Source organism: Populus euphratica, unplaced genomic scaffold, assembly GCF_000495115.2.
Source record: "Populus euphratica unplaced genomic scaffold, PopEup_1.0 scaffold61.1, whole genome shotgun sequence".
NCBI lineage: Eukaryota > Viridiplantae > Streptophyta > Magnoliopsida > Malpighiales > Salicaceae > Populus > Populus euphratica.
The window spans coordinates 839,840-852,213 of record NW_011499941.1 but is presented as its reverse complement, the minus strand read 5'-3'; the positions used below and the strand labels follow the sequence as shown (position 1 = coordinate 852,213).

Genomic DNA, 12,374 nt, shown 5'->3' with positions numbered 1-12,374 from the left:
TAAATGATATTTCCTCCAAACCCCAATTCACACATACGCTCTTTCGCCTAAGAAATATTAAAGAAGTAAAAAAAAGCCACAAAAACCTAGCCATTTATTTTCAATTCCTAGTACATTTCGGGGTGCCAAACCCTAAATTCAACTACAAAATGAGTAGGCGATGAAAAAAATGTTGAACGAAAATATAGGTCATCTCCATCACAAGAGATGCGTGCATTGAAAACAAAACTTAAGTCTTACTCTGCAGCATCTTTTGAAGAAAGAAATCTTGAAGACTGCAAAATGCCCACTTTCCTGCACAAAATGATCACCGCCGAAAACATGGATAACAAAATGAAGTGCTGCCAGGCCACCCTTACACCCAAAACTCATAAGAGAGAAGAAAAGGGAAAAAAAGAGCTGGATCACACAGCAGAGATTCCAGTTAAATCTAGCTGGGATCTCACCGCTTGGGAGCCTTGAGCCAAGAGAGTGCATTAAGGAGGCGGCAGATCAGAGTGTATTGCTTTACACATTACCTAGATACAAGACTTGATACCATAGGGAGTATAAATTGTTGGAGACCAGAAATGTGACAGCACAATCATCATACTCTCATGGGGGCTCCCTCTAGATTATACATGAATATTAGAAACAAGACAGGTATAACATGTACCACTGTTGAAGCATCTCAAAATATATGGAGCATCAAAAAGGGACACGAAAGAATGCGTAAGCAACACACAACATAAATGCAAGAATAATGAAGCTATGGAAGAAGCCAAGAGGCATGCTTGGATGGTGAAGGATGGTCAGTGTAGTCATGCAAACCACATAGCTTTTTAGCTCTGCTAGACATTCCATTTGTTAAGGAGGTTGACTCTTGATTCCCAACAGTGGTTCAACGTTGCCTAGCAGGGTAAAGATTATATGGAGGTTAAAATGAATAAAGCAATGGCCACCCACCATCACAATAATATTTCATAAAATTTATACGGTAATACAACCAAGCACCCTAACAATTAGCAATTAGCCAGAGAACATTTCACCACTTCTTTCATCTCACAAACTCTTAACCAGTACACACTCGAGTCTTTACAATTCCAAATAAGTCAGAGGTGATACGGTCTTCAACTGGGACTTGCACACTAACTATAAAGATGTCTATCACCGATGAAATGTGTAGATACTAATGACTGTCTGTGAGTATATATGAACACAATTTTGCATCTTGAACAGTAACAGTAAAAATTTGATTACGTTGCCAATCTAATGAAGATGGAAGACAAATAAGAATAAATCATCATCAACAACAACAACAACAAAAGCTGTAGTGACTCACATGATTTCAAGCAGCGGTTCCAGTTACTTTTCCAATAGTCTTGAGATCGAAGATTTCAGTCCAATAGCCATCAGGATCCTTGATGAATGCTATCCCTTTCATTTTTCCAGCAACCAGACTCACAGATCTTAGGCAAGTAATTATAACATATAAATTAAATGATGAACCGATGGTAATATAAATGCCTATGTTGCACCATAAACCCAAATAAAACAACTATTTTCCAGATCATATTAAGTCATTGATGCAATAGTTTTTTTGGCCTATGATAAGGAAAAGAGGAAAATAAAATACAACTGGACAAGCAAAGATAAACTGGGTTAAACATTAGTAAATTTGTGTTTGGTGACACCATTGGAAGTGCTTATCAGTTAAAAAGGCACCACATTAATGCTTTTTTGGGTACCTTTTAGATGCTTTTAAGTTGAGGATGTCAAAACCATTGAAAAGCACACCAAAAAGCACTTCCAACCACATTACTAAACTAAGGTAGTGTTTTGGAGATGGTCCTGCTCCAGCCAAGCAATCATAACACTTATCAGTTAAATTCAAACTAAATAGAGAATATTCGTATCAATTCCCTTCCTTGGACTATGGATTAGTCAGGAGATACATATAAAGACAACTGCAGAGGTATGAGGGCAGAAGTAACAGCCACCAATATGTGCGTCAGCACAAGAGGCAGATGGGTGCATCATCCAGAATGTTACCTTTTATATCAAATTAATATAGAGAAAGTTTGCACAGAACAACTTGCAGGTTAAACCATTGATTGATGTCATGTATAGGACATAACCCATGCCCAAGATTAACATTGATTTTATCTTGCCAAATAGCAAACAATTTAACCTGATCAATCCATCGAACATAAACTAACACCAACAATGTGCGAGATGCTCGTATTAATTAAGGGCTAAACTATTTTATTATCTAACAGAGGTGTCTTACCATCGTTAGGTTTTTTCACAAACTCCACACCTAGGCGTTCAAATCTCTCGCAAGCCTTGTATGTGTCATCAACAGTAATACCAATATTTCCTGAAATGCAAACAGAAACTGTACATGTTACTTCTTGCTTGGGATAATCATCCTTTACAAATACGGTAACATACACATAAAGAAAACAAAAAACTAATCTTGTATGATATCTAATTATGAGAGTCAAAGAAATATTTACACAAAGAGCAGTGTGTTTTGAGGATTTGCACCTGATATAAAAATTACTTCTTGCTTGGGATAATCATCCTCTACAAATACAGCAACATACATCTAAAGAAAACAGATCTTGCATGATATCTAATTAGGAGAGTCAAATAAATATTGACACAAAGAGCAGTGTGTTCTGAGGATTTGCACCCTTTCTTATATCATATAGAAACTAAACTGTAAAAACATAACAGCTTAATTTGAGCCATGCCTACTTGAAGCAATCAAAAGCTCTTGTCACAACCTGTATTGACAGGAAAGAAATCCTTTCTGTTCCAGGGCTTCATTATGATCCTTTAGGGTGCAGGATTGCATTCACCTACTCTTCATTTAAGTTTATCAGTTTATGCTTTAACATTTCTTCAAGGAAAAGTGAAAAGCTTTTAAACTTTGGGTTATCGATGACTCAAATTTGATGGAATCAATTATCAGAGAGACACTATGAATATGAATTTCAAAGCATATATTATAGCATTGTTGCCAACCATATTCATCCAACTTAAAAGCATTTTGCTAACATGACATTGATTTTGTGATCCTAAGAGGCCTTATAAGGCACCGATAAATATCTTGTTCACATCTTGTGCTCCATTCCTATTAAAAAACCACCAATAACAACATAAAAAACCAGTCCCGAGAGAAACCCAAACTGCACTGATAGCTTTCTCAAGTAAACTCCATATATCTTTGTCTCACTGTTCTCGTACAATAAAGGTGTATACAAAGTCACAGCGCATTGAATTTCACAATAAAAACATGCCTTACTATGCACTCATCAATTAAAATGTACTTTTCCTTTAAATAATCAAGCTGATAGGAGGATGGTGGTAAAAATAAATGCATTCTCAGAAAGTTTTACCAGCCAAATTGCATTCAAGTAGTACACAGTCCCAGAAATCAGAAAATCAAAATCATCAGTCAACACTATGTGATGGATGAAAACAGTATTGAAGTTGGAAATTACATGTATTACATATATTGACAAATTCCACCTGAATCATAAGATCTTACATACCAAAGCAACGAGGTTCTGAATTTCCGTTGTGATATTTGAACCCAGGATCACTTTCAGTGCCCCAATTACTGTTAGAAGCATTTAATTGTCAGAACATATAGGAAACAATAGGCGCTAATAAGGAAAAAAGAGAACTAATATGTTTCAAGAAACAGGAAAGAAAATGATCTGCATCAATCATTCTTACTGGGTTTCAGGAGAATTAAAGATTAAGGATATGGGATTGTTGTTTAAAGCATGAAACGGTGACGGTCTTACAAGATTTTGTTGCTTGGGGTGTTCTTCTAGCTGAGAGTCATAAATAATTAAACAAAACCTTTAGTTCTGGAATGGAAACATAAACGGTTCGGTTTTCGATGTGAAGAGGATGAGGTACAAGGTGTGAATTCAAGAAAGGGGAGGCGAGATAACAATGCTGTAGCGGTGGTTAGTGAACAAGCGGTAGCCATAAGAGGTTGACAGATTATCAGTTTCTTTACCTTCAATTCAAACTTGAAAATGAAGCTCTGCCGTTTGGCATTAGCTGTTAGCTATTAGTTTCTTATTAATTAAGGTATCAATGCAGCTTAGGTGATTTTTCTTTTCTAATCACCTAATAGAAAAGACTAGGTTTTTCTTCTTCTATTTCTGATGCTTATGTCATGAGTCTTTTTTTTCTTTTCAATCTAAAAAACTAAAAACATTAGAAAGTAAAAAACTTAATTTATATTAACTAAAATATTTTTTACAGATTTTTTTAAAATAATAAAATAACAGCACACCAAATTGACTTAAACCAACTATGATTATTCTGTAAAACTTACAACATTGATATACGATGGTATAAAACTATGGAAGCCACATTAAAATAAAATAAAAGGTCCAATTATAACAAACTAAATATTAAAGGTAAAAAGTAAAATAAATAAATTAAATAAATTTGTATCAATGGTCGACGCAACACTTTGGTGTGTGAGTCGGGCTCTGATATCAAATATAATACTCCAATCCACTAGTAAGAACCTCACAAATTTGTTATTAACAGTCACGTATAGCCTCAAAATATCTTATTAGTCAAGGTGAGCGTGCTCATATAACATCTTCCCCTAAGTTCTCACTTACCGATATGGGATATTACAGTATCCTTTAACCACTAACCAAACCTTATACTTTTTTATATCACCATCAATATTTTGCTTTATTTTAAGAATTTATTTATTTTTAATGACTTCGTATTTTTTTAGGAAATTAACTAATTTTTAAAATTGGTTTGATTTCACCAATAGATTTAATATGTTTTTCCTTATTAGGACATGTTAGAACTTCATTTATATTTCTTGGCTTCTTTTTATCTTATGGAGTAACAATTAGTGCTTCCCTTCCAATCTTAAAACTATAATGAATGTTATGACAACCAATTCATTGTAACTAAGATTGATTCATTGATAAATCAAAGATAATATTACTCTCATTTAAACTAACAATCATCAATGAATTCATCATGGTAGCGATTAAGCTTAAGCTGAAACTAATTTATCATCCCTTAAATATCTCCCACTAGAAAATGAACCCATTTGTATTTGTATAGAAAAAGCATTATGGTGTCTCGAGTTTTATAAAAAGACAGATATTAACCTACTTTTCTCTATTTAGAAAAATCATTCACTAAAAATATTACATATTGTTATTCAAATTTAGTTATATTTTTACTTTCTTGTTCACCTATGAATACATGTCCCTTTGAGTGCTCAAAATATCTTACAAAAATACAATTTTTACTTATTGGACCTATTATTCATATTTATTAGAAAAATACTCTAGTCACTTTTACATTTTTCTCATAATTCAAACAACATAGTTTAATTGACTTAGAGGGTATATGATGAAGTATATATATGGCAGTTGACAGTGCATCACCGAAATAGGTTATAAGACTTAGAGGGTATATGATTAAGTATATATATGGTAGTTAATAGTGCATCACCGAAATAAATGATAAACAAATTTACTTGTGTTATCACTGACTTAATCATTTCAAGTAGGGTTTCATTTCTTTTTTTATGAACTTTATTTTGTTATGAAATTTTAGAAATAATCAATTATCATTCTATTCCTTTTTCATCATATATTTATATGAACTAATTAGATAAATACTTACTTTCTTAATTGGTTTTCAAAGTCCTTATTTTTATGTGTAATTAATTCTTAACAAGGCTCATATATTTCATAAAATAATTTAAAGCTTTTAACTTATTAGATATCAAAAAACATAACCATATTAAATAAAATTATATATAAATGTAATGAATATACATCATCATGCCTTGCCCTATCATTTGATCATAAATGTTATAATTATTTAATTAATTCTAATGAAAATTTAACTCTAGTTAGACAATATTCATAAATAAACAAATCTACTCTTCCAACGCTTCTAAATAAGTCTTGTTTGTCCAGATTATTCATTTGTTATTGGTTTATATAGCCTAACTTTGCATGCCACAAAGTCATATCATTATCATAATTAATAAAAGTTGCAAATAAGAAAAAAAAACATATATTACTAAGATTAAAATAAATATCCAATACAATAAAAGCATCCAATAAATATCCTGTACCATAAAAACTTATTCTTAATGATAAGTTAGCACCTTTTTTAGTAAAACTAACATAAAAACTACATTATAATGAATTTTAGGAGCATATAATACATCATATAGAAATAAGATTTGTCCTTCATGCATGACTACCTTGCATGTACCAATCTCTTTCACCTTTAGTTGTTTATTATATATATATCAATTGTGTTCTATATAGGACTGACCAATATTTAATAAAAGCTTCCTTATCTTTTGCTATATGGTGAGTGGCTCTTGAGTCTAAACTCCATAAAGGATTGGATCCAGTTAGAAAAACAGAACTATAGACATTTATTGTACTCATAAATACAATAAATTATATTATCTTTTTGGGCTTGATATAATGACGAGCAAAACATCCTTTATTGGCATAGTTTAAACACTTGATTTTTACGACATTCTTCATTTCTTCTTAAAAAAACATCTATATTTTTTAGATTAAATATTTGCTTCTTAGTGACTTTCCCTTTACCTTGCTTATACTGAGATCTATTTTGATTTTTACATTTTTTTTCTTATACCTTATAAACTAAAACCAATCATGTACATATTGGTTCTAGATTTGTTGTCTTTAAAATAATCTTTTTTCCAACTCAAGATGTCGTATTGTATCCTTTATCATTTTTATATTTTTATTATGGGTTAGACACATCTTCATATGCTCTTAGTTATAAGGTAAAGAGCACATGACAAATTAGACTAATTATTGCTCGTTCATTAAGGTATAACCAATATCTTTTAGCTCACTAATCATGTTTGATATTTATCTTAAATGATTTTTTATTATATGTTTTGGTTGCTTCTTATAAGTGTCAAACTTGATAGCGAGAGATCGATCTAATTTTGGTCAAAGATGAACCTCCAAACTTTTCTTTTAGTATTGTCATACATTTTGAACTCTCACATGATATCATCATTCAAACTACTTGGTTGCGTAATGTGAGCAATAAAGTTTCTTTTCTTCCAAACCTCGTAAGCTTTACAAACCCTTCTATATAAGGTCATATTGCTATTTTATAGCTCTTTTATGAAAACATTAAGTATTTCTAAAGCCTTTTGCTCCTCAAGCACTTATTAGATTTTCATACTCTAGATTTCATAAATTTATATCTTGTATGATTTTTTAAATGATGCATATTAGAGGTTTCATTGCCGTATTAGGGAACTTTCCTTTGATCTGCAAGTTTTTTCTTGGGCAAAAGCCTTAATTTCTTTATAACTACAATCTACTTCAATTTAAAAAAAAAAAACTTTAGGAGAGGTTTTTTCATAACCTTATAATGTTAGCCCAATGGTACCCATTGCTACTAATTCTGATGAATCATACCATCACTTGATTACTAATCATTCTTTTAATTTTATATTGATATATATTTATTATCATTTATATCATATTAAGGATTCTTTATATGTCTTGAAGTTATGCATAACGTTAACTTGCATTAATGGGATCTTTTCTTCTAGATTAGTTTTAGATGTTATATTTATTGTGACTTAAGTTTGGAATAATTTAACTCTTGAAACCTACTAATTATACCACTAATTATACCCTAAGAAGCAATCTTAAAAAGTTATCCTCATGAGACCACTCTAAAAAATTATCTCTAAAATGCCTTAAAACACTTTGTATTCACACCTAATAAAAAGCTTAAAACCTCTCATAAACTAAATAATCATACAATATATCATTCTTGAGACTTTTGATAAACTAAATAGTATGTAATAAACTAGTTAATTATAACAGATATAATTTTCAGGGATAACCGGTAAACCAGACAACTATGCTAGATATAATACCTCGAGATAAATAGTATACAAGATAATTTTCTCTAATATGTAGAAGATCCTGTTAAACTCATTTATGAGTTAAAATTTATCTTTGTTTAAATTTATCTTTATCTCATATGCAAAAGTGTATAAACCTTCCACTAAAATTTAAATTATCTTATTTGTACACAAATATTTAAATTTAAAATAACCTTATCATCTCTTTGCTACCTAGGGAAAACAAGACAAGCATTTTAAACACTAAATCTTGAACTTGTAACAAAGTTTTAGTTATAAAAGGTATGGTCTCACTTACGAAAGAGGTCGTGTGTGATAATAAAAGCCCAAGAGGGCCGGGAGTGCAGTAAGCAGTAAATGCCAAACTGTTATAATGTGCATGTATTCCCTTATCCCTGTACTTTTGCCTTTATATTTACCATGAGTGTTTGTATGTTTTTGGAACACTTTATTCACCCCTTCTAATTAAATGCCTCGAGACCTACACATCAAGATACATGTCAATTTGGTTCCCACTTGTATAGAACTAAGCTAGATATGAGAGGACGAAGATGGAATGGTGAAGAGAATTTCTTCCCAAGTTCTCCACATGATTTTTCTTTTCCTCTATGATTAATCCATCTTGATCACTAACAAACTACAAAGCAGTAGTACTGTTTTTTAACGAGTATAAAGTGATTAATTGACCTTTGTAATCAAATTACAGACATGGTAACTTGCTTTCAATATAATTTATTAACTTTTTCTATGCACTAAATACACAGCTTTATAAGGCTTGTTTTCTTCATCATCATTTAAGAAGACTTTCCTTTGTTTTGTAGGTCTTTCCTTGAACAAAAACTTCAATTTCTCTATAATTATAATTCACTTCAACCTAAAAAACACATTTTTAGTTTTTCTATGGCCTCATCAATATACATGTGAATTTGGTTTACACTTGCTCGAAGGTAAGCTAGAGATGACATAGAATGGAGAAGAGAATTTCACCCGAAGATCTCTATACGATTTTCTTTTTCCTCTCACAATCAATCCACCTTTATCACTAGCAAACTACAAAGCAACAGTACTGTTTTAAAACAAGAATAAAGTGTTTTCTGGGCCTTTTTAAGCAAATTGTAATATTAATGCACAATCTACTGCCATGTACTACTTGTATATATAGTTGAAGCAACTGTTTTGATCGCATTGATAGGCAAAATCCCTGAGTTTTAACAAGCAGCTAGTATTAATTGATGTCCTCTACTTATTAGTTGGACAATGTTAAGTGTTTAACATGAATCCACAGAATTAGTGTCTGTGTGTGTGTGTGTAAATCACAGCAAACATGTATGTGGCTCATTTAGCATTCCTATCTTACTTATCCTAGTATTTGTCTTATCTAATGTTCCGCGAATCCCACCCAGTTACGAGTAGCCACTTCCTTCAAGGCAGCTCTCCATTTCTTCACCTTTTCCATCTTTTCTGTTAATAGTTCATGTTCACCGATTGAATCCACAATAGTTTCAGTTTGATTTCTTACATGAGATGGATTGACCTGGTAGATTAACCGTCTGTCCATTCATTTCCTTGCATTCCAGGATCTTTACAAGCTCGTCCAAGCACCATTTGGACGATGAATAGTTTTCAGAGAAAACAATCACATAAAGCTTGGATTCTTCAATCCCTTGCAAAAGTGATGAACAAAACATGTTGATCTGTCGAGATGACTCACATCAGCTAAACTCTCATACAATTTTATTTAAAATTTGTTCTGGGACAAAGGCTAAATCATCAGTTTAGGGTCGAGCTTAATAACTCTGTAATCTTTAGCCATAAACAGAACTTACACATAATATTGCATGCAATTCTTCCAAGTCATCAGGTTTTGAGGTGTTGCAGGTGATCTTATTGATAGAGTTGTCAATATTTTCTCCACCTGCATCTTCCACATACTGCTTTCAAGTTATAAGACTTTCGATCCACATTAACTAAAGAACATGAAATGATACATCAGTAAGTCAAATGTTTCGCTTAGGCGACTAGCTTGAATGAGCAATGTAGGAAAGCAGCTGAGAATATTATTCACTTAACTTTTTATCGATCAGATGGTAGAGTGCAGAGGCCATTAGAAATTTCTCGGATGCAAAGAGGACAGCAAGAGCAATAGGGTGCCTCCATGAGTTGTCTGTGATCATAAAATTTAGTATTGTTTTCATTCCTCGATGGTAGATATTTTCAAACTTGCTTATCAACCGAATATAATCAATATCTTTGAAATATTAATTGTGGGTAATTAATCAGCCAATTATGTACCATCATTTATGTCTAATCCCTTTTTGTTCTCACTTGTAAACTGATATTCAAATCATTAAAGCTCGCCATTGCTGACTAATACTTGTACCTTTCCCTCCTTTTAAGGTGTTTAATTTCATCAAGTCTTCTAGTCGCTTTTCTAAGAGGCAGCATGAATGAAAACAGATTTGTACCCTAGTTTTTGGAGTTATGCAATCACTTGATAAAAATATTCTATATCATCCAATCATTCACTGCTTGCTGTTCTCGTAGGATTTGTGAAATCCAACTTTATCTGAAATATATATTATTTTACGTTGAATAATAAATAATATTTTGGTAATGAATATCTGAAACCTGATAAATATGAATCATTTAATTTTTTTTTATTAAGTAATGAATAAAGTATTTATATAATATAAACTCGACATATATAAACGCTGATGAAGATTGGTCGAGTAGAGTGTCTTTTTCTATCATTAATAATTTGAACTTCTATGCTATTAATCTAATTAAAGCGACTTTATTTTTTAACAAGTGTATTTTATATAATTAAGTTTATTTCGTGACTCTAAACATGACATGGGCAGAAAGGGATGCATTAATTAGATTCGAGATGAAATTTATTAGCCGATTATAAGTTTTTTGTGCTTAATTCGATCGAGCTTGTTGAGTCGATTCTACTATTTAATACTACATTGTTGAATCCCGTCTTGTAGGTATTAAATCGAATATATTTTTTTTTCTTTCACCCAAAACAAAATCATAAATGTTTGTGCTCGACTTTTCTTCCAATCATGGAGATTTTTAAATGTAGAACAACCATTGTCAACATTAGAACTTAGAATGGATGTTCCTCCTATTTGGCAATGGTACTGCCTGTGTGTGAGAGAGAGGGAGACAGTGAGAGAGAGGGAGCGGGGGAGGGATGCAGAGAGGGAATGTACTTTCTATATATATTACCTTGAAAACCCTAGCTTCAAATGGAAGATCAAGAGATCTACATATCTAGCACAGGCGCCTTGCATATTGATCATGGATGATCTGTCCTCCAAGTACTTAATTCAAAGATTACTGGAAAACCCTTGAAATATTCTTCCACATCCATCGAATTGTGGCCGCCCAATCACTTCAATTCATCATCTTCTCTATAAACACCAAACACCTGCATAAAGAATTTTATACATGGCCTGTCGTTGTTGAAGACACATTAATTTGCTCTCATAGTTAATTAATAAGCACAAGAATATTTCTTGCCCTTTCTCCTTGATGATTACCAGTACATTTCTGCCACCATGAAACTGCAAATTAACCACAGACAGATGAAAAGAAAAGAGGCAGCACTACTGTGTATGTATGTGAGTGAAAACATTACCAAAATGGCATTCACCTGCACTAGCACCTGCACCTCAACTAAGCTTGTTAGTTTCCATATCTAACACTCTATATCTAATTGCCCCACATACTGTATCGACAGAACTTGATTTTGTTTGTGGAGTAAAAAACGAAACAAAAGCAATAAGATGCAGGTGCAAATGCAGATAAAGGCAGCATATTGGCATTCATAATATGCCTGTATGATTTGCAGCCTGTTTATCATACTATATTAAACAACTGCTAGCTACTAGTTGTCACTCACTCTCTACAACTAGTAGTATTATATACAATGAGACTGGCATCTCTTGTTCTTCCTTGACGAACTTCCCAAGTACCATGTGATATTTATAGAGGGCGGAAGAGAGATACACAACACAGAGGCAAGAGGGCATGCATTTTGGGTTTTTTTAAAAAAAATTAAAAAAATAGTATAACACATTAAAAAAAATGTGAAATAACATATTTTTATTTTATATTATATTTTTAAAATGTTTTTAAATGTAATAAGGTAATTGTTGTGTTTCAGAATAATAATATTTCAACATATTATATTTTAAAACTGTGAAAAATTAATATATAATTTTATTATTAATTATTTGGTTGAATTGGTTGTTTGGTTAGTCTAATTATATGAATTAATCTCCTGTTTTATATAAAAATTATAATTTTATAAATCTTTTTTAAAATTTATTTTATAAATTAAGAAATATTATTATACAATTTAAAACTAAAAAAAAATACTTCAATTAAAATCTTAAATAATCATTATTTACACAATAAT

General features: G+C 31.6%; 2 long non-coding RNA genes across 10 annotated transcripts; both read right to left on the bottom strand.

Annotated features, from left to right (window-relative positions):
* Window positions 1–71: 71 nt before the first annotated feature.
* LOC105137055 (uncharacterized) lies at window positions 72–4,015 on the bottom strand. 5 transcript variants are annotated; one of them, XR_844472.1, is made up of 6 exons: window positions 3,730–4,015; window positions 3,543–3,610; window positions 2,530–2,846; window positions 2,270–2,359; window positions 1,322–1,448; window positions 72–890 (listed from the first exon to the last, which is right to left on the bottom strand). It is a non-coding gene; the product is annotated as an uncharacterized LOC105137055 (long non-coding RNA). The 5 variants fall into 5 exon arrangements; XR_844468.1 differs by having other exon boundaries at window positions 72–1,448; XR_844470.1 differs by having other exon boundaries at window positions 72–1,448; window positions 2,530–2,590.
* A 5,074-nt stretch (window positions 4,016–9,089) lies between these two features.
* Window positions 9,090–11,967, bottom strand: LOC105137054 (uncharacterized). 5 transcript variants are annotated; one of them, XR_844465.1, is made up of 3 exons: window positions 11,180–11,967; window positions 9,772–10,109; window positions 9,090–9,639 (listed from the first exon to the last, which is right to left on the bottom strand). It is a non-coding gene; the product is annotated as an uncharacterized LOC105137054 (long non-coding RNA). The 5 variants fall into 5 exon arrangements; XR_844464.1 differs by adding an exon at window positions 10,238–10,511 and having other exon boundaries at window positions 9,481–10,109; XR_844463.1 differs by having other exon boundaries at window positions 9,481–10,109; window positions 11,180–11,963.
* Window positions 11,968–12,374: the final 407 nt, after the last annotated feature.